The 18508-nt window shown below is 41.8% G+C and overlaps 1 protein-coding gene across 10 annotated transcripts in view; it reads right to left on the bottom strand.

Annotated features, from left to right (window-relative positions):
- Positions 1-18508, bottom strand: part of KALRN (kalirin RhoGEF kinase) — a 694375-nt gene that overhangs the window by 419867 nt on the left and 256000 nt on the right. The window lies entirely within an intron of this gene.

Raw genomic sequence — 18508 nt, 5'->3', positions numbered from 1 at the left:
ATTGAATTTAAATTAAAAAAACAAACAAACAGTGGAACCCTTTCTTATCCCTACTAGACTTAGGGATATTTCCCTACCTAACCCCAAAAAGGCATCTGTGGGTTATCCCAAAAAAGCAGGGCTCTCCTGGCCCTGCTGACTTCTCTCATCATGTGCTTTGTTTACAATCATTCCCATCTTTGATTGCCAATTAAAAATTCATGACCAAGTGTGTTGTTTCCTACCAGGCCAACAGAAAACCCTACAGGAAGGAACAAGACAAAAGAAAAACCTCACAAACCTAAGATAGTAGCTAGCATGATTATTTTTAACTGCTACCTCTTATTGTCTGAGGTGTCAAAACAATCAAGTAATATTGTGGCATCCACAAGGAGCTTTTCTGAATCACACAATGTCTGCCTGAAGAAGGACTAAGGCGGCAAGTTGCTTGCGCACTTTTGTTCTTTGTTACAAATCTTCTCGAATGACAAGAAATATTCTTCAGCAATGGCATTTTCTCCTGGCTCTATTATGAGCTCAGGAATAGTTTATTAATACTGGGTAAATGAAGCTTCTTTATTTTTCTTCCCCTCCTCCTTCATGGTCCCTATTCATCTTAACTGTCCCTGACCTCAAGTCTTCCATTCCAAACCTGAGCCAGGTTGATAAGGTCTCTCTTCTTTTAAAAGGCCTCTGTAGAAGTTTAAACGGTTAAATGTAGTGCTCAAACACAAATCCATCCTGATGTCTAATGACCTCCATGTGTAATCTCTTTCTTTAGTCTGGCCTAAGACCTTCCTGACGCAGTACATTTCCTTAATAGAGCTAGAATATTACTGACTCTTGTTATTTGAAATAACTATTCTTCAAAGATTTAGGAATCATTACCAGCCTTGTTTTCTGAGTTAGGACACAGATTCTCCTTAAAATTAAGCTCTATTTATAGAACTGATAGAAAAAACAACTCTGTACTTGGAAAGAAAAGAGAGAGAGAGAAAAAGGCATGTACTGATCTTAATAGTTCTATCTTGTAAGGGAATGACATTTGGATTCCCCCAAATTTCCTGCTTGTGTCATTACCTTAGTTTGGGTTGTCTCCAAAGCAGACCTTGAGACAAGGATTTGGGTTGGATGACTTATTTGGAAGTGACTGCAGAAAGCAAGGTGAGGGAGTGAGCAAGTCAAAGAAAAAAGGAAAGAAAATGAATAAAAGATGTGTTTATTAATGGGCTATAGTGCTACAAGCTCATCCCTCCTGAAGCCTTAAAAAGCAACTGTGTAGAGCAACTCCTGGGCTGTCTTACTGGGAGGTGAGGTATCTAGGGCATTTATGCACCAAGTCCGATTGCTCATGGTGAGGGTTCCTTTGGAGTAATTCCATTTCCAGCCTGACCTACACAGAGGCCAAGCACACCTCCCAGGTCAGAGAGTGACCATGGCCAGAGAAACACAGGAAGCGATCAGTTTATATGGGCGCCACCTGCATTTGACCTTTAGGGCTGGCTGAGGGGATGCAGGTGTGATATTGACAGTGTGTGACAGAGCTGTCCTTCCAAACTGGATTCAAATCCGGAAAACCTTCTTCCCCACCCCACATTTATCCGGATTTATCTAGTGTTACTGGGTTTTCCTGTCCTGGGAAAGTCTTTGTGTGCTTTGGCCAGATGGGAAGCAAGAAAAGCAATAAGAGCTGGGCACCAGCCTCTCCCCAACGTCCCTCATGGTCATCTTATGGATACCTGGCCCTTTGTCATCACTGCCTGTTTACATTCGCTCCCCACAGAGAACATAGGGAGGCACACTTCTGCTCACTTTAGGAAGAACTTTCTGGCTATTAGAGATGTCTAACTGTGGCTGCCTCTGGAGGCTGTTAACACTTTGTCACTCATTCAAACATTTATGGAGAGTTGGCCAGAGTCTGTGTTGGGGGCTGTGGGAGATCAAAGAGGAATGAGACAGGATTCCTGCCTCAGGGGCTCACAGCTGAGACAGAAAAGTCCTCAAATAACTGCAATTTAGAGCAAAATGAAGTAAGTGTTTCTACAGAGGCGGAGGGAGCTCGCTGTGTGGATGCAGAGGAAAGGGATCTGAAACACTGGCGTCGATGTTGGGAAGGGGCTTCCTGCACAGAAGGGGGTGGTGAGCCTGGTGGTCCTCCAAGGCCCCCTTCAACCCTGAAGCCTGTTATCACAAATAAAAGCTAAAAACAAACACAAACAAAAGACCACAGCTTACACTTCACATTCTGGAGACTAGCACAGTAAATGCCTCTTTGTTTCCTTATCAGTGGGCAGAGAAATGTCTTACTAAAACTAACAATGATTATGCTTTACAAAAGAAGTAGAGGGAGTATTCCTCACAATAGAGGGATAAATATCATGTTGACTCATGAATTTGCTCATTATTCTTCTCTACAGCCCCCTTTCAAAATAGCTAAACACTGCAGGCAAGTCACGTGGCCCGGTCCATCATCATCACCTTCTTCGTCTTCCTTCAGCCTAGAACCTGAGACAAATGCGCAGCTAGATTCTAAATGGTAGCCAAAAACCAAATGAAAAGAGAGGAATGGTAGAGAAGGTCTCCAATGACTTGAAAAGAAAGAGCAAGGTTAAAGAGCTGGGTTAAGAGTGAATAAATAGGGGTGCTTAGTCATTATGCATAAATGACTTGTCATGGCCTTTGGTCAATCCATCCCTGTGGTTCTTCTGCGTCACTGTTTATGCCTCCATTAAGGAGCATTTGGGAGTCATGTTTGTCCTGGTGACGTGGCCAACAGGAATAGATATTTTCATTCTTTCAAGCCTTTCCATTCCCTACCAGGGGCGTCCTCCACTCCCTCCAATCTGGCCCTGCTATTCTGCCTTGCCAGCCAAAAATGCCTTTCCATCTGCAGAGCTGTCCATCAGTCAAGGGCATCAAATTCACTTGGCCAGGAGTCAGGAGACAAGAGTTCTGGTCCAGCTCTAACACTCCTCTAAGGTGTCACTTGCCACCCCTGTGCCTCAGGTTCTTTATCCTTAAAAGGAGGGTGTTGAACTAAATAATCTCAGACATTCTATTTGAGTAAGCGGGGTCAGTTCCAGATTGAATGTAGAAAGAACATAAGGGGACACAGTGTTGTTCTGTACTATTTATTTATTTATTTATTTATTTATTTATTTATTTTAGAGAAAGAGAGAGAGCAAGCAGGGGAGGGGAAGAGGGAGGGAGAGAGAATCCCAAGCAAGCTCCATGCCTATCACAGAACCCAACATGGGGCTCGATCCCACAACCCCGAGATTATGACCTGAACTGAAACCAAGAGTTGGAGTCCCAACCGACTGAGCCACCCAGGCACCCCTCTTCTTGTCTTATCTTCAGCACTGACTAGGGGAAAACTGACTAAATCTATTCCCCTCCCCAAACCCTCTTCTATGGAGGAGGAAAGGCATAAACTGAAGAAACAACGGTAACTCAAAGATTTCAAGTGTCCATGTGCAACAGGAATGTTTTCAACAAAAGAACACCATGACCTGATTTATGCTTTTAAAAGACTACTCTGCGCACTCAAGGGTCAGCAAGGAGAAGTCTGCATGGGGTGAGACAGGGAGAATAGTGCTGCCTACCCTGGAGTGGACATAGCCCAGCCTTGGCTGTCCACATGTCTCTGCCCTTCATCGTGATTCTGCTCTCTGGCCTGTCATGTGCGGGCCACGGCTGCAGCTGGGTCCCCTGAGTTCTTCAGCCTCCAAGTGACTGAGGACCAGATGCTTCTCTCCCCCTCTCCTCATCAGCCCCTTCCCTTGAGCTGAGCTGCCTAGACTAACCAGTTTCCCTGGCCAGAAGTTAGTAATGGGACTAATAATTCCGGTTTCATGAGTATTTTCTTAAGTCCTTACCTCAAAACTGCTTTATTAATTTAAATCCCCCACATATATGCAGTGCAATTAACCTTATCATTATTCACAGTATCGCATAGTCCAAGATGTAAACAGGATCTACTCTGCAAAATGCAATGCACCTGCAGCACAGAGTGAGGCATGACCCACCCCGTCCAACCTGCCACCCTGCCAAGGCCTCTCCCTCCCACCATCACTTTGGTCACAAATAGAAAATATAATTAAATCGCAGCAAAAATCTCGCTAACTCAAAAGCCCTCTATACTTACACCCTCCCTCTGCTTTTGTTGCCTCAATTCTGCTTTCCTGTTTCATTCCTGCAGTCATTAATTGGACATCACAGGATGGATGGCCCTTCTCCCAAGGCCTTGCCCCCTGCTGTGAACAACTGAAATCAGTGAAGCAAGCGGTCACCCTCCTGGAAGAACTAGTTAGCAGAACCCTGATGAAAGTTTTCAGTCCTGCCAAAACATCTCACTTTGAACCTGGTTCCTGGCTGCCCTCACTGGCTACAAAAACAAGCAAAGTTGCTTGCAAGATAATAATAACTTTCCATTTAAAAACCTAGCTAAATTTTCTCCCTAAACCAAGTTTCTTACACAGTACACTCTGAAAGAGATACTGGCTCTTCTAGAAATAATCATTTGATAGAAGCTATCATTTTGGTAACCTTAAGCTCTGGGCTAGGGGTTGATGGCAAGAGCAGATCATTGCTGACTATATTATTTGAATCTCATTCACTTCGCTCCTAAAAGCAAGGGTGAATTTTACACCTTGGCCATATGTCCCCATGCTGAATCAGAAACTCTCTCCTGTGGGTTACATGAGATAACATAAAGCATCTAGTGTGTTGTCTGACATATAACTGATAACTCGATGGATGACATTTCCCTCATCCAGTTTCCGGAGACTGGTATTAACTCACCAAATTAAGTGCAAACTAAATCAAAGTATTAGTAAAAAAGCATAACAAACAGAAAAATCTATCAACTATTCCAACAAGAGGCAGATATTTCAACAACCCAAAGTCCCACTGTATTTCACAGAGAACATGCCACAGTGTCCCCTCCTGTCCCTGGGGAAGAGTCCCTTTCCACAGTAGCCTGCCATGGGTGCCCTGCCCTACAGCAGGCGAAGCTGCTCTCATCCCTTGCCAGGACACTGCCCTGCATGCCACACCTCCTCTGTGGCAGAGACCCTTTTCCTAGGATTCAAGGGTCCGAGGCCCTGAATTGTCCACAGGTCTTTCCTTGACCCAGAGAGAGCAGAGATTCAGAATCAGCAAGTGACTCACTCTGTGAGCCATGTCCTTGCAACACACACAGTGTCCTTTCATACCTTAAGCTGGAAAAGCAGAGGTCTTTGTCTCTTGGGATAGTCTTCTTAGGGCATCTCCACAACTCTGGCATACTCAGAGTACCCAGAAGTGGGCAAGTCTTGTCCTCACACAAGGGGACAGATCCTTTGCCTCATCATTGACCCTATTGCCAAAGGTGGCAGAAGCCTCCTCCCCAGGCCAGGCCTGCGGCCCTTCACTTAGTCATCCAGGGGTGACGCTTCTCATGTTCAGAGGCAGAGGGGAACCACAGAAGAGCTGTCTCATCTCTGGGAAGAGTGAGTTCTGCACATAGGGTTCTCAATTCCATTCCAGTTAACGGACTGCAGCTTTTAAGTTATTATTATGAATATGGAAGTTGTGATCCCATAAGATCACCACAGGAGGTGAGGCACAACGGCCACATAGGGGCCACCTTCCTGAAAGGGGCTCAGTCCAGACAAGCCCCGGAGACCTTGACTCTCCAAATCCAAAAGTCAAGGGAGGGAAGCCAGGCAAACACCCGGCCGAGGGCCAAGGTACTCAGCAAAATCACTTGGGTCAAATGCAAACCGGATCTCAAACCAAAATGCTAAGTACAAAATATATAAACAGTAGGGCCTTAGCTGAGAATGTACATATTACTAACATTATGTATACCAGGGAAGCGCACCCGAATGTTATTAGTTATTGAATGCTTACTTTGCACAGATATGCATGGCGGTAGGAACTTCCTCTAGGCTCTTTTTGTCATCTTAATTCTTTTATGTATAGAGAAACGTTTACAAAAATAATTTTGGGATATACATATTTTTAGTAATTGGGGGAAAATGTTCTAAAACTATACAGAGGAAATATATAGCGTCTTATCCCCCAGCTCTTGCTCGCAGCACTGATGTTAATACATCAAAGCATCAGATATCTATGGGTGTTGGAACAAAAGGGAATTTATTTTTATTGAACTCATTCTTTCTATTGAGACACAAAGGTTGTTTCTACTTTGGGGCTTTTTTCCCCTACAAATAATGCTAGGGGTTGTGGAGTATTTTTAATTTTAATAGATTTGGTATTTTAAATATTTTTTAGTTTCACAAATTATTTTAACGTATCTTTAATGAATCTGGTCAGGTTGTATTCCATGAAAGCTGTAATTACTAAAACTCCTCCAGCTCTTTTTACTTTAATAAAGCTTTTTTTTTTTAAAGTAAGGCACAACTTACTACCAGTGAAATAAGTAAGTTTTAATGAGCAAATACTGCTTTAATAAGGAAAAGAATATAAACATACTTCATTTAAAGTTTTTTAGAAGCCAAGTTCATTTAACAGTCTCATTTTACAGTTAGGAAAAAAAACAATAAAACCCAGATGTTTCTTGAATCCACCCAGGAGGTGTTTAAAACTTTGTTAGTCAATTAGGTGGTATGTTCCAAGTCACCGAAAGAGAGGCTGACTAGTAGACCCCAGCCTCCTGATTCCTAGTCTGCATGACCCCTCTCTTTATAGCTATCTTTTTCTCATGCCCTGCAGCTTATATTAATTTAAGTTTTTGTTTTGTCACACTCAGAGAGAGCCATAAGGAAAAATACTTGGAGATTTTCCCACACAGCTTTCAGAGGTTTCATGAGTAGTGTTCAGTATCAGTAAGAAGATAGATCGTGCCAGAGCAATAGAAAAAGCTGAGCCTCACCTCCTCTTTCCAGCTTAATGCTACCATATGTATTGCTTACATCTTTGCTAGTATCAAACCCACTTTGGGTCCCGATGCTGTTAAAGCATCAGTTTATGATTAATTAGTTTAACACTACCATGTAAACCTGCTGATCCCACCTCGAAACATATGGCCACTGGGATAGTAACATCTGGAATAAGAACTGTCCATGCTTGAAACTCTACAATGGCTATGAGATGTGATGAGCTCTAAATGAAACCTCCAACTTCTACCTCCCCCAAACCACAGGGTGCCCTAAAGGGGGCCAAATAGGGCAGTTGATGAATGACTATCTCCTCAGGTCTGGCCAGACAGTAGGTCAAACCATGTGGAAGGCATCTGTCACTGTGGGGTGGAGAGAGGAAAGAAGTTGGAGCAGCCCCGGCACTTAGCAAAGATAACATTGGCCCATGAATCCCTCTGTCCCCCTCGCCTGGCTTGCTGTAGCAATGTTTCCTCCAGCACTTGCTTCACAAGCTATTAAGCAGCCATGAAAACAGGTGCCTGGCCATATGTCCGAGGGCCAAGGAAACCCAGGAGCTGATTTCAGTCAAAGAGAAACTGGTCTCTCTCTCCTTTCTCAGCCCAGAGTGAAACTTCCTTGGAGGGGTGAGTATCTTTGTAGGAGGCAGCGTTACAGGATTCACATGTTAGGGAAGAATGGGTATAGCTGGAATCAGATCTGGAACACCAGTGGGGAAAGTGGTTGGGATCAATGTGGCTCTTCTGGGTTAGAATATAGTAATTTCAGGCAGAGGCCATAACACTTCATGGAAATATACTCACCAGTATTTTCTCCCCCAGCCCTTTCTTGTGTAGGCCTGGATATTCAGAGCTTGATCTGTGCATTGGCACAGCCTGGGAGCTGGTTAGAAATGCAGAATCTCAAGCTCCTTCCCAACTTTCTGATTAGAATCTGCATTTTAACAAGATTGTCCCCAGTGATATGCTTGCACATTAAAGTTTGAGAAGCTCTGTAGACAGGAACTCTGAGAACAAGGAGAACTGTTTCTTCTAGCACTCCTGACCCTGACAATAGTACCTGAACATTTGCCAAGCACTACATTGTGCCAAATGTTGTGCTTAAAATGGATGATCACATCTCATCCTTTTTTTTTTTAAAGATTTTATTTATTTGAGAGATAGAATGAGAGAGAGAGAGAGAGCATGAGAGGGGGGAGGGTCAGAGGGAGAAGCAGACTCCCCACTGAGCAGGGAGCCTGATGAGGGACTCGATCCCGGGACTCCAGGATCATGACCCGAGCTGAAGGCAGTCGCTTAACCAACTGAGCCACCCGGCGCCCGATCACATCTCATCCTTACAACAGCCCTGGCAAAGGTACTATCATTATCCCCCCACCCCCATTTACAGACGCAGTGGTAAGGCTCTAGGAAATTGAAACAACTTGCCTATGATCATACAACCAGCCAGGAAACAAAGCAACAGTTCGCACCTAGTGCCCAAGCTCTTTCCACCACAGTTTTACTTTGCCATAGATGTGAAAGCAGTTGGGCTGGCCAAGGGTGTCCCTAAAAGGAGAGGGGAGATGATGAAGAGAAGTTTCTCCCAAAGATTCAAAGACTCCCATCTCAGAGAAGTAGGGCTCCTGGAGAGAGAATTCAATAAAAATTTCTACATCTCTGAAGTCTCCCCTTTGGGGCCCTTGACTTGTCCTTGAACGTCCCAGAATAGCCCAACTCTAGAATGGGCAGGAGTCTCTTGTCCTCTCCCTCCTTGGAGCAATAATCTTCACTTGAAAACCCAAGGCCAGTTACCCTGAGGAACAGGTCCCTGTCTTGGCAGAACCTCTGGAAAGCTCAAGATTAAGGCAATTCTTTGCTCCTTTTATCAATGTCTTGCCTTATTGCTGGAGTTTACATCTGCTGTCTTATTCAACTATTCATTCAATAATGCAAAACACTGTGCACACAGGGAATAAGACAGACAAACTTCCTATGCACATGGAGCTTACATTTTAGTAGAAGAGTCAGACAATAAATTAATAACTATTTATTATATCTTTCTTATTTCAGTTCTGTATAAAATATAGCTGAGAAAAGCATAGTATGTGATGCACGTGGGAAATACTACTTAAAATAGAGAAGTCATGGCAGGCTGACCCCTGAAGTCAGGAATAAGACCTGAGCTTATCCCTGAATGAAGTGAGAGAGTAAACATGTGGCTGCAGGCAGGAAGAAGCTCCAAGGTAGAGGGGACAGCAGGGGCAAAGACCACAAGGCAAGAATGCCCTTGGCGGGTTCAAGAAACAGCAAGAAGCCCAGGGTGACTGGAGCAGATGAGTAGGTGGTAGAGGCTGAGATCTGAGAGGTAACTGGGGTCCAGACCATGTAGAGCCTTGTAAGCCATGGTAGGGGATGTCAGCTTGTACCCTGAGAAGGACAGGAAGGCATTAAAGCATTTTTGAGTAAAGGAGTGACACAATATGATATATCCTACTCTTGGCAAGAGCATTCAGGCATTGTGTTGAGAATGGACCATAAGGGAACAAAGGTAGGAGCAGGGAGACCAGGTAGGAGCTACAATAATAGTCCAGGCAGGACTGATGGCAGCTTAGACCAGTGGCCGTGGAGGTGGTGACAAGTGACCAGATTCTGGATATATGTTGAGGGTAGAGCCAAAAGGACTTACTGATGGAAATCTTTTTAGCTCTTGCTCATTTGTGGGCCTCCGGCTGTGTCAGGCACTCCGACCTCTGCTTTTTGTAATGTTCCCTTTCCATATGCCTACCTGGTCCTGACCTCTCAGTTCTCAAACTCGTCTGTATGTCCTTGATCAGTCTCTGTCCCTTATCTGGTACTCCTGGCTGGCTACCACCCATGCTCCAGAACGGCATATGCAATGTTACTGCTGCATATTACTATCAATATTTTATATCTGCGTCATGCTTTACAGTTTAAGCCCTTCTGTGTACATTATCTCATCTGACGTGCTAGGTTTCATAGACCATTTCATGCTTTTCATTTGGCTCCAGGAGACCTCAAAGAAGAGGCATGAGTCAGCTTTGGCTGAATTTCAGACAAATTAACTCCCTGGCAGCTGCAGACCTGTCAGAGAGCAGGCAGTGGCTGCATGTGAATATGTAAGAGTGTGTGGGTAAACTGAGCCACACGGCTCAAGGGGTATACACCAAGAGGGCCCAGCAAATAACCTGAGGGCAAGGAACATGATGACAGAAGGCCCTAGAGAGCAGTGGATTGAAGCCAGAAAAGAGGTACCAGGGCTGTGCGCAGAGAATCAGGAGTGAGGGGGAAGAGGGAAGTCTGGGGCCCAGAGGGGCTTATGATTAAGAGAGAAGGTTGAACCAGGCCAGTGCCAGCCACAAGTCAGAAATCTGAGTGGTCAGCCAGGCCCTGTGAATCAGCTCAGAGCAGGTTTTCAGAAAGGACCCAGTTGACGGGCTACTGGTGAGAAGAGCCAGCATTGTGCATCAGGACAAGGCTGAGAAAGCCTTAGTTGCAGGCAGCCAAGGAGCTTCCCTAGGTTTTTCTGTTGAATTGAAGCCAGTCCCCCAAACATAGCTGATTCGAGACCAGTGGGCAAAGGCAAATAGGGGACCTAGAAAGGTTGGGGTAGGGAGCTAGGAGCAGGGAGTAAAGACAGATAATCCTTTCTGGGGGCGCCTGGGTGGCTCAGTTGGTTAAGCGACTGCCTTCGGCTCAGGTCATGATCCTGGAGTCCCGGGATCAAGTCCCGCATCAGGCTCCCTGCTCGGCAGGGAGTCTGCTTCTCCCTCTGACCCTCCCCCCTCTCATGTGCTCTCTCAAATAAATAAATAAATAAATAAATAAATAAATAAATAAATAAATAAAAAATCTTAAAAAAAAAAAAGACAGATAATCCTTTCTGGATCCTTCTGACATTGAAGAGAAGTTTTCACCTCCAGTTCCACAGGCTCATTATCCAGTAGTTTTTGAGTTTGACCCCTGGCTATCGTCAGTTGCTTTTTCTCTTCACCTAGAGCCAGTGATTCTCAATCAGGTTCTCAACTTTGTACCTATTTCCTGGGTTCCACTCCAGCACAGTTAAATCAGAGTCTAGGACAGTGGGGTCCAGATGGGGTTTTTTTCAAATTCCCCAGGGGACTACAGTGGGCAGCCAGGGTGAGGACTGCTGCTTTAGCCACGTGCACCAGTTGCCCTGCTGCCCCCCTCCAAAGCATCTTCCTCTCTCCTTAGGACAAGTTTAATGCTGATAATGGTGCCAAGAGCAAGGATTCATAAATGGATACGGAGCAGATCAGAAAATAAAATCTAATCCTCCTACTGAGTTGGAAGAAGAGCAAAATTCCACCCACATGGATGTTTGTGGAGATACAAACACTGCATCCTGTTCAACTTGATTCGTAAGAATAGGTCTGGCTGGTGATATGTGCAATATTTTACAAGTATAGGTTTCCTGAGAAGGCCTGCCTTAGGAATCCCAGTGTTGACAGCAAACATAGGATCACATTCATTCTCATCAGGAAGGGACACATTTTAGTTGCTTTACCTCCACCTTTAGGATTAGAACCTCAGAAAAAAAGATGCTCAAGATCAGGTGGAATGTGAAAGATCATCCAGTCCACTTGTTTCTGGAATTTATTATGCATCACCTGAGGACCTTGTAAGCCGCCTGGCTCCCAGGCCCACTCGTGATGGAACCCATTGCTTCCACCCCCTCCCTTCCAAAGGTTGTTCAGCTTCTGCTAGAGTCATGTCCTATAGGGCTCCTGCAGAAGTGAAGGCCCTGCCTTACCAGTTCTGCATCCTTGCTACCCAAACTGTTCTAGGTTGGCAACAGATGCTGTGGCATGCTTAATATCCTTATTTATCCAACAAGTATGTGCCAGCACTTCATTCCTTTTTATGGGCAAATAATATTCCGTTATATGCATATACCATATTTTGCTTATCCATTCATCAGTTGATGGACAATTTGGGCTATTTCCACCTTTTGGTTATTATGAATAATGTTTCTATAAACACTTGTGTACAATGTATGGGCATTTTGTGTGAACATATGTTTTCATTTCTCTTGGGTATATACATAGGAATTGAATCACTGGGACATATGGTGACTGTATGTTTTAACTGTTTGAGGAACTGCCAAACTATATTCCAAAGTGGTCCACCATGTTACACTCCTTCAGTGTATGAAGGAGTGTAAGAGGGTTTGGATTTCTCAATGTCCTTGCCAACATTTGTTATTATCTGACTTTTTGATTATAATCATTCTAATGGGTGTAAAATGATATCTCACTGTGGTTTTGATTTGCATTTCCCAGATGACTATCAATGTCAAGCTTCTTTTCATGTACTTATTGACCATCTGTATATCTTCTTTGAAGACACGTCTAAACTGATCCTTTGTCCATTTTTTTTTTTTTTTAAGGAAGCTCTATGCCCAGCATGAGGCTTGAACTCATGACCCCAAGATCAAGAGTTGTATGCTCCACTGACTGAGCCAGTCAGGTGCCACTCCTTTGTTCATTTTTTAATTAGGTTGTCTTTTCTTATTGAGTTGTAAGAATTCCTTATATATTCTATATACAAGTCCCTTATCAGATAAATGGTTTGCAAACACTTTCTCCATTCTGTGGGTTATCTTTTCACTTTCTGGATTATATCTTTTGAAGCACAAAGTTTTTTAATTTTGATGAAGACCAATTTATTTGTTTTTAATTTAATGTGAGGAAAGGTTCAACTTCATTCTTTTGCATGGGGCTATCCAGTTGTCCCAGCACCATTTGTTGAAAAAACTATTCTTTCCAAATTGAATGGTCTCGGTACCTTTGTCAAAACTCAGCTGACCACAGACATATGGGTTTATTTACAGACTCTCAATTCTGTTCCATTGATCTATATGTCTATCCCATGCTGGTACCATACTGTCTTGATTACTACTGCTTTGTGGAAAGTTCTAAAGTCAGGAAATAGGAGTCCTCCCACTTTTTTAAGACTGTTTTGGCTATTCTGGGTCCCATGTAATTCCATGTGAATTTGAGAATCAGCTTCTACAGGCCAGCTGGGATTCTGATAGAAATGTGCTGAATCTGTAGACTGATTGCCATTTTGAAATGGCAGACAATAAAGTCTTTCAATCCATGAATATGAGATGTTTTCCCCTTTATTTAGCTCTTTAATTTCTTTCAACAATGTTTTTGTAGTTTTCAGAGTACAAGTAGTACACCTCTTTTGTTAAAAGTTTCCCAAGTATTTTATTCTTCTTGAAGCTATTGTAAATGGAATGGTTTTCTTAATTCCATTTTCAGATTGTTCATTTTAAGTATGTAGGAATATAATTGATTTTCGTATATTGATTCTGTATCCTGCAACCTTACTGAACTCATTTACTACTTCTAATAGTTTTTTAGTGGATGGCTTAGGATTTTCCATATGCAAGGTCACATTATCTAAGAATAAAGATAGTTTTACTTCTTCCTTTCTGGTTTGGATGCTTTTTCTTTTTCCTGAATAATTGCCCTGGCTAGAACCTCCAATATTGAATAGAAAGTGACAAGAGCAAACATCTTTGTCTTGTTCCTAATCTTAGGTGGAACGTATCCAGTCTTTAATCATTAAGTATGATATTAGCTGTTGGTTTTTCACAGATAGCAGCCCTTTAACAGGTTGAGAAAGTTCTCTTCTATTCCTATTTAGTTGCTTTTATTATGAAAAGGTGTTGGATTTTGCTAAATCCTTTTTCTAAGTCTACTGAGATTACCATGTGGTTTTTATTTTTTACTCTACTGATGTTAAACCAACCTCACAATCCTGGAATAATTCCCACTGGTCATGGTATATAATTCTTTCTATATGTTGCTGTATTTAGTTTGCTGGTATTTCATTGGAAATTTTTGCATCCATACTCATAAGGAATATGGGTCTGTACCTTTCTTTTCTTGAGTGATGTTTTTGTCTGGTTTTGGTTTCATGGTATTTCTTTTTTTAGAGGGACAAAGAGAGTGTGTGAGCAGTGGGGAGAGGCAGAGGAAGACAGAGAATCCCAAGCAGGCCCCACACCCAGTGTGGAGCCCAACACAGGGCTTGATCTCACAAACCCGAGATCATGACAGCTGAAATCGAGGGTTGGACACTTAATTCACTGAGCCACCCAATCGTCACTCCAATTTCTTTTTTATTTCTTCTTTGACTCATTGTGTACTTAGGAGTGTGTTATTTAATTTCCACATATTTGCAAATTTCCCAAATTTCTTTCTGTTGTTGATTTCTAATTTTATTCCATTGTGGTCAGAATTATATTATTTTTATCCTTTCTATTTATTGAGGTTTGTTTTATGACCTAGCACATGATCTATCCTGGACAATTTTCATGTACCCTTGGGAAACATGTATGGTCTGCTGTTGTTGGATGGAGCATTCCATGATGTCTGTTAGGTTAATTTGGTTTATAGCCTCTACTTCCTTGCTTCAAGTTTTCTATTTTCTTGCTGATCTGCTTAGTTGTTCTGCCCATTATTAAAAGTGAGAGTGTCAAAGTCTCTATTATTGTAGCGTTGTATTCTCCCTTCATTTCTGTCAGTTTCATTTCTAGTATTTTGGTGCTCTGTTGTTAGGTACATATATGTTTAGATAATTGTTATGCCTTCCTAAAGGAATGACCCATAATTTTATTATTACAAAATGTCCCTCTGTATCTCTAGTAACACTTTTTGTTTTAAAGTCTACTTAAAAGTCTGTTATTAATGCAGCCACTCTGGCTTTCTTGTGGTTGCTGTTTGCATAATACATCTTTTTCCAACCTTTTACTTCCAATGTATTATAATCTTTGAATCTGAAGTGTGTCTCCTATAGAAAATCTGTAGTTGGATCTCGTTTCTTTTTCTTAAATTCAGGCTGACAATCTCTACCTTTGATTAAAGTGTTTAACCCTTTCACATTTAATGTCATTATTCATATAGTTGGATTTATGTCTGCCATTTTACTATTAATCTACATCACATTTTTTATACCTTTATTCTTCCTCTACTGCTTTCTTTTGCATTAGGTGAATATTTTATAATGTAGCATTTTAACATCTTTACTGATTTTTTTCACTATATTTTCTGAGTTATTTTCTTAACCACTGCTCTAGAGCTTACCATACACATCTTCCCTTATCAGAATCAGCTTCAGATGTAATTAATTCCAGTGAGTAAAAATGTTACTCCTGTACTGCTTTATTCCCTTCCTTCCTTTTTGTGATATTTTATTATATACATTACACCTATAAATGCTACAAACTTAAAGTTAGATTGTTATATTATCTATTTTATACATGTCTTTTAAAGAAGCAGGAACAAGAAAAAAGAATAAGTATATATTTATAGCTTTTGTTATATTAACCTCCTTATTTATCATTTTTGGATCTTTTCATTTGCTCTTGTGGATTCAAGTTACCATATGAAGTAATTTCCTTATTCCAATACAGCTTTGTTCCCACTCACCGCGTGTGCTTTACTGGCACATATATTTCTGTATGTTACAGGCCCAATAGCACATTATACACATTTTATTCAATTAATTTTTAAATCAACTAAGAGAAAAAGAAATATGCATTATATTGTCTTTTATAGTTACATAATTACCATTACTGGTACTCTTTGTCTTTTTGTGTGGATTCAAATTACTGTTTAGGGTCTTCTTTCATAATTTCTCATAAAGTGTGTCTGCTGGCAACAACTTTTCGCAGTACTTGTTTAGCTGAGGGTATCTTTATTTCACCTTCATTATGAAGGCTAGCTTTGCTGGATATAGGATTCTTGGTTGACAGTGTTTTCCTTTGAGCACTTTGAAAATATTATCTGGCCTCCATTGTTTCTGATAAGAAATCAGCTATTAAACTTATTGGAATTCCCTTGTGACAAGTCAGTTTTCTTATGCTGATTTCAAGATTTTCTTTGTCTTTGCTTTCAGTATTTTTTAGAGGGGGGAGGGGCAGAAGGAGAGGGGAGAGGGGAGAGGGGGAGAGGGAGAAAGAGAGAGAGAGAGAGAGAGAGAGAGAGAGAGAGAGAGCATCTTAAGCTCCATGCCCAGTGTGGAGACCCACATGGGGTTGATCTCAGGACACTGAGATCATGACCTGAGCTGAAATCAAGAGATGGATGCTTAACCAACCGAGCCGCCCAGGTGCCCCTGCTTTCAGTATTTTTACTATGATGTGTCTGTTTGTAGGTCTCTTTGCAGTTATCTGACTTAGAGCTTCCTAAGCTTCCTGGCTGTGTAATGTTGGTTAATGAATTTGGGAAGATTTCAGCCATTATTTCTTCTAATATTTTTCTATTCTATTCTCTCTCTCCTCTCCTTCTAGTACTCCCATTATGCATATGTTGGTATACTTATGTTATACCATATTTTTCTGAGGTCCTGGTTTTTTTCATTCCTTTTCTCTCTATTCTTCAGATTGTATAATTTATATTGATCTATTTTCAAGGTTGCTAATTCTTTCTTCTGACAGTTCAAATCTACTGGTGAGCTTTTCTAGTGAATTTTTCATTTCAGTAATTGTATTTTTCAACTCCAGAATTTCCTTTTGGTTCATTTTTATAATTTCCAACTCTTCACTGATATTCTCTGTTTAAGGAGACATTATCATCAAACCTTCCTTTACTTCTTCAATCATTGTTTCCTTTAGCTTCATTTTTTTTATTTAAGATCAATTAGCCAACTTACAGTACATCATTAGTTTCAGATGTAGTGTTCAATAATTTATCAGTTTCATTAAAAAAACATTTATAATGGATACTTTGAAATTTTTGTTAAATCTGACATCTGGTCACTCTCACCAGCAATTTCTGTTGCTTGCTCTTTCCAGTGTATGCTTTTTATCTGTTTTTTTTTTTTCCTGGTTATATTTTTTTGTTCTTTTGCATGTATTATAATTTTGGGGGGGAAACTGGACATTTTAAATAATACATTATAGCACTGTTGAGTCCTAATCTCCCACTTCTGGGGCTTGTTATTGTTATTTGCTTATTTGTTTTGTGACTGGCTGGACTATTTTAGTGAAGACTATTTCCACCTCAGCTCCTACAGTGGGTGACCTCAGATGTTGTTCCCCAGGTGGTACTGCCTTGAGTATCCCCATGATCACCCTAGGATGACAGTGGTCTTGGTAGTGCTCTCTTTAATTTTCTCTGACCACTTGTAGCTATTAAATTCCACTAATTGCCAGGTGATTATTCTATTATTTTCGATAATGTCCTGGGGCATAAAAATGCTCCGCAGACCTATCCAACCAAATTTAGTCTCCTTTGAAGGGAGAGTCTGTGAGGTCTGTGTTTGAGATTTGTTCTGTACCCAAAAAGTCTCTTTCCCCAGTTCTCTCTAGCACACTAGCCTGCCTACTATCTATCCTGTATCTCCAATGACTCTACCAATTCTCCCAATTGCTTTTCACCAGAATCTCCTTAAGGGTATGTTTGAGACTGCTGTTGGCTTAAACTTCTCCACTCTCTGTTGCAAATGAGGTCAGTTCCCTTGGAAAAAGACTTGGAGCTCTCTGTTTCAGTTGCTTCCACCCGCAGGCAAATCTCTGAGTCATGGCTCTGGGGCTGGAGTTAGGGACAATGGTGTACTTCCTGAGTGACACCCCCCCCCCAATTTTAGCAGCTGAAAACTCAGTGAATAGGATGAGTAGCCTCAGGCTTCAGTTTGCCTCTCCCAGCCGGAACCTCTGCCTGACAAGCTGGGGAAAGGGAGATTGGGGCCCTAGGATTCTCAGTGGTGTTGCACCTATGGTAGAGCCTCTGTTCCATGAGTAGGAGCTAGGCAGAAGAAGGAGTTCCCCCTGCTTGGCCACACTCACCCAGAACTTAGCTTCAGCAACAGGTAGCTTGGGACAGGATAAGAAATGTCCAGTGATGACAGTCCTTCAACTGGGAGTTGGGGGCCCTGTGTTCTTGGTTGCACCAGTTTGGAGGGCAATTTCATCTTACTGAACTGGGAAGGGAAAGGGAGAGAGTGGGTCTTGGTTCAAATACCACAGACTCAATGTTCTTATTGAGTTTTAGTAGATTTTCTTGAATAAACATTTCTTCATTTGCTGAATGCACTTAGGACCATTTCCAGAGACTTTAAATATTGTTGTTGTAAAATAATTTCCCCCAAAAATAATTAAATTAAATTAAATAATTTTTACCAGTTTCACTGGAGAGTGGGTCTATGGAGCTTCTCATGTTATCATGCTGTAAATGGACTGTCTTTCAGACCTTTGATGTTTTATTTTAGGGAGTGACTGTTTCATACTTATAGATTCCACAGAACAACAGTCCTCTAACTTCAATGTGCATATAAATCACCTGGGGGAACTTGTTAAAAAAGCAAGTTCCTAGGGCCCCATCCTCCAGAGATTATGATTGTCTATGACTAGGGTGGGAGCCAAAAGAAATATGCATTTTTAGCAAGCTCACTACATGATTCTTTTTTAATATTAATTTATTTGAGAGAGAGAGAGCTTGTGCGAGTTGTGGGAGGGGCAGAGGGAGAGAGAAAATCCTCAAGCAAACTCCCAACTGAGCACAAAGCCCCATGTGGGGCTCAATCCCAGGACCCTGAGATCATGACCTGAGCCAAAATCAAGAGTTGGATGCCCAGCCAACTGAGCCACCCAGGCATCCCTCACTATGT

Source organism: Eumetopias jubatus, unplaced genomic scaffold (assembly GCF_037043125.1).
Source record: "Eumetopias jubatus isolate StellerSeaLion01/CBP00866 unplaced genomic scaffold, mEumJub1_p1.0 scaffold_1, whole genome shotgun sequence".
Lineage (NCBI taxonomy): Eukaryota > Metazoa > Chordata > Mammalia > Carnivora > Otariidae > Eumetopias > Eumetopias jubatus.
The sequence above is the reverse complement of the archived record's forward strand: the minus strand, read 5'-3'. Positions and strand labels throughout refer to the sequence as shown.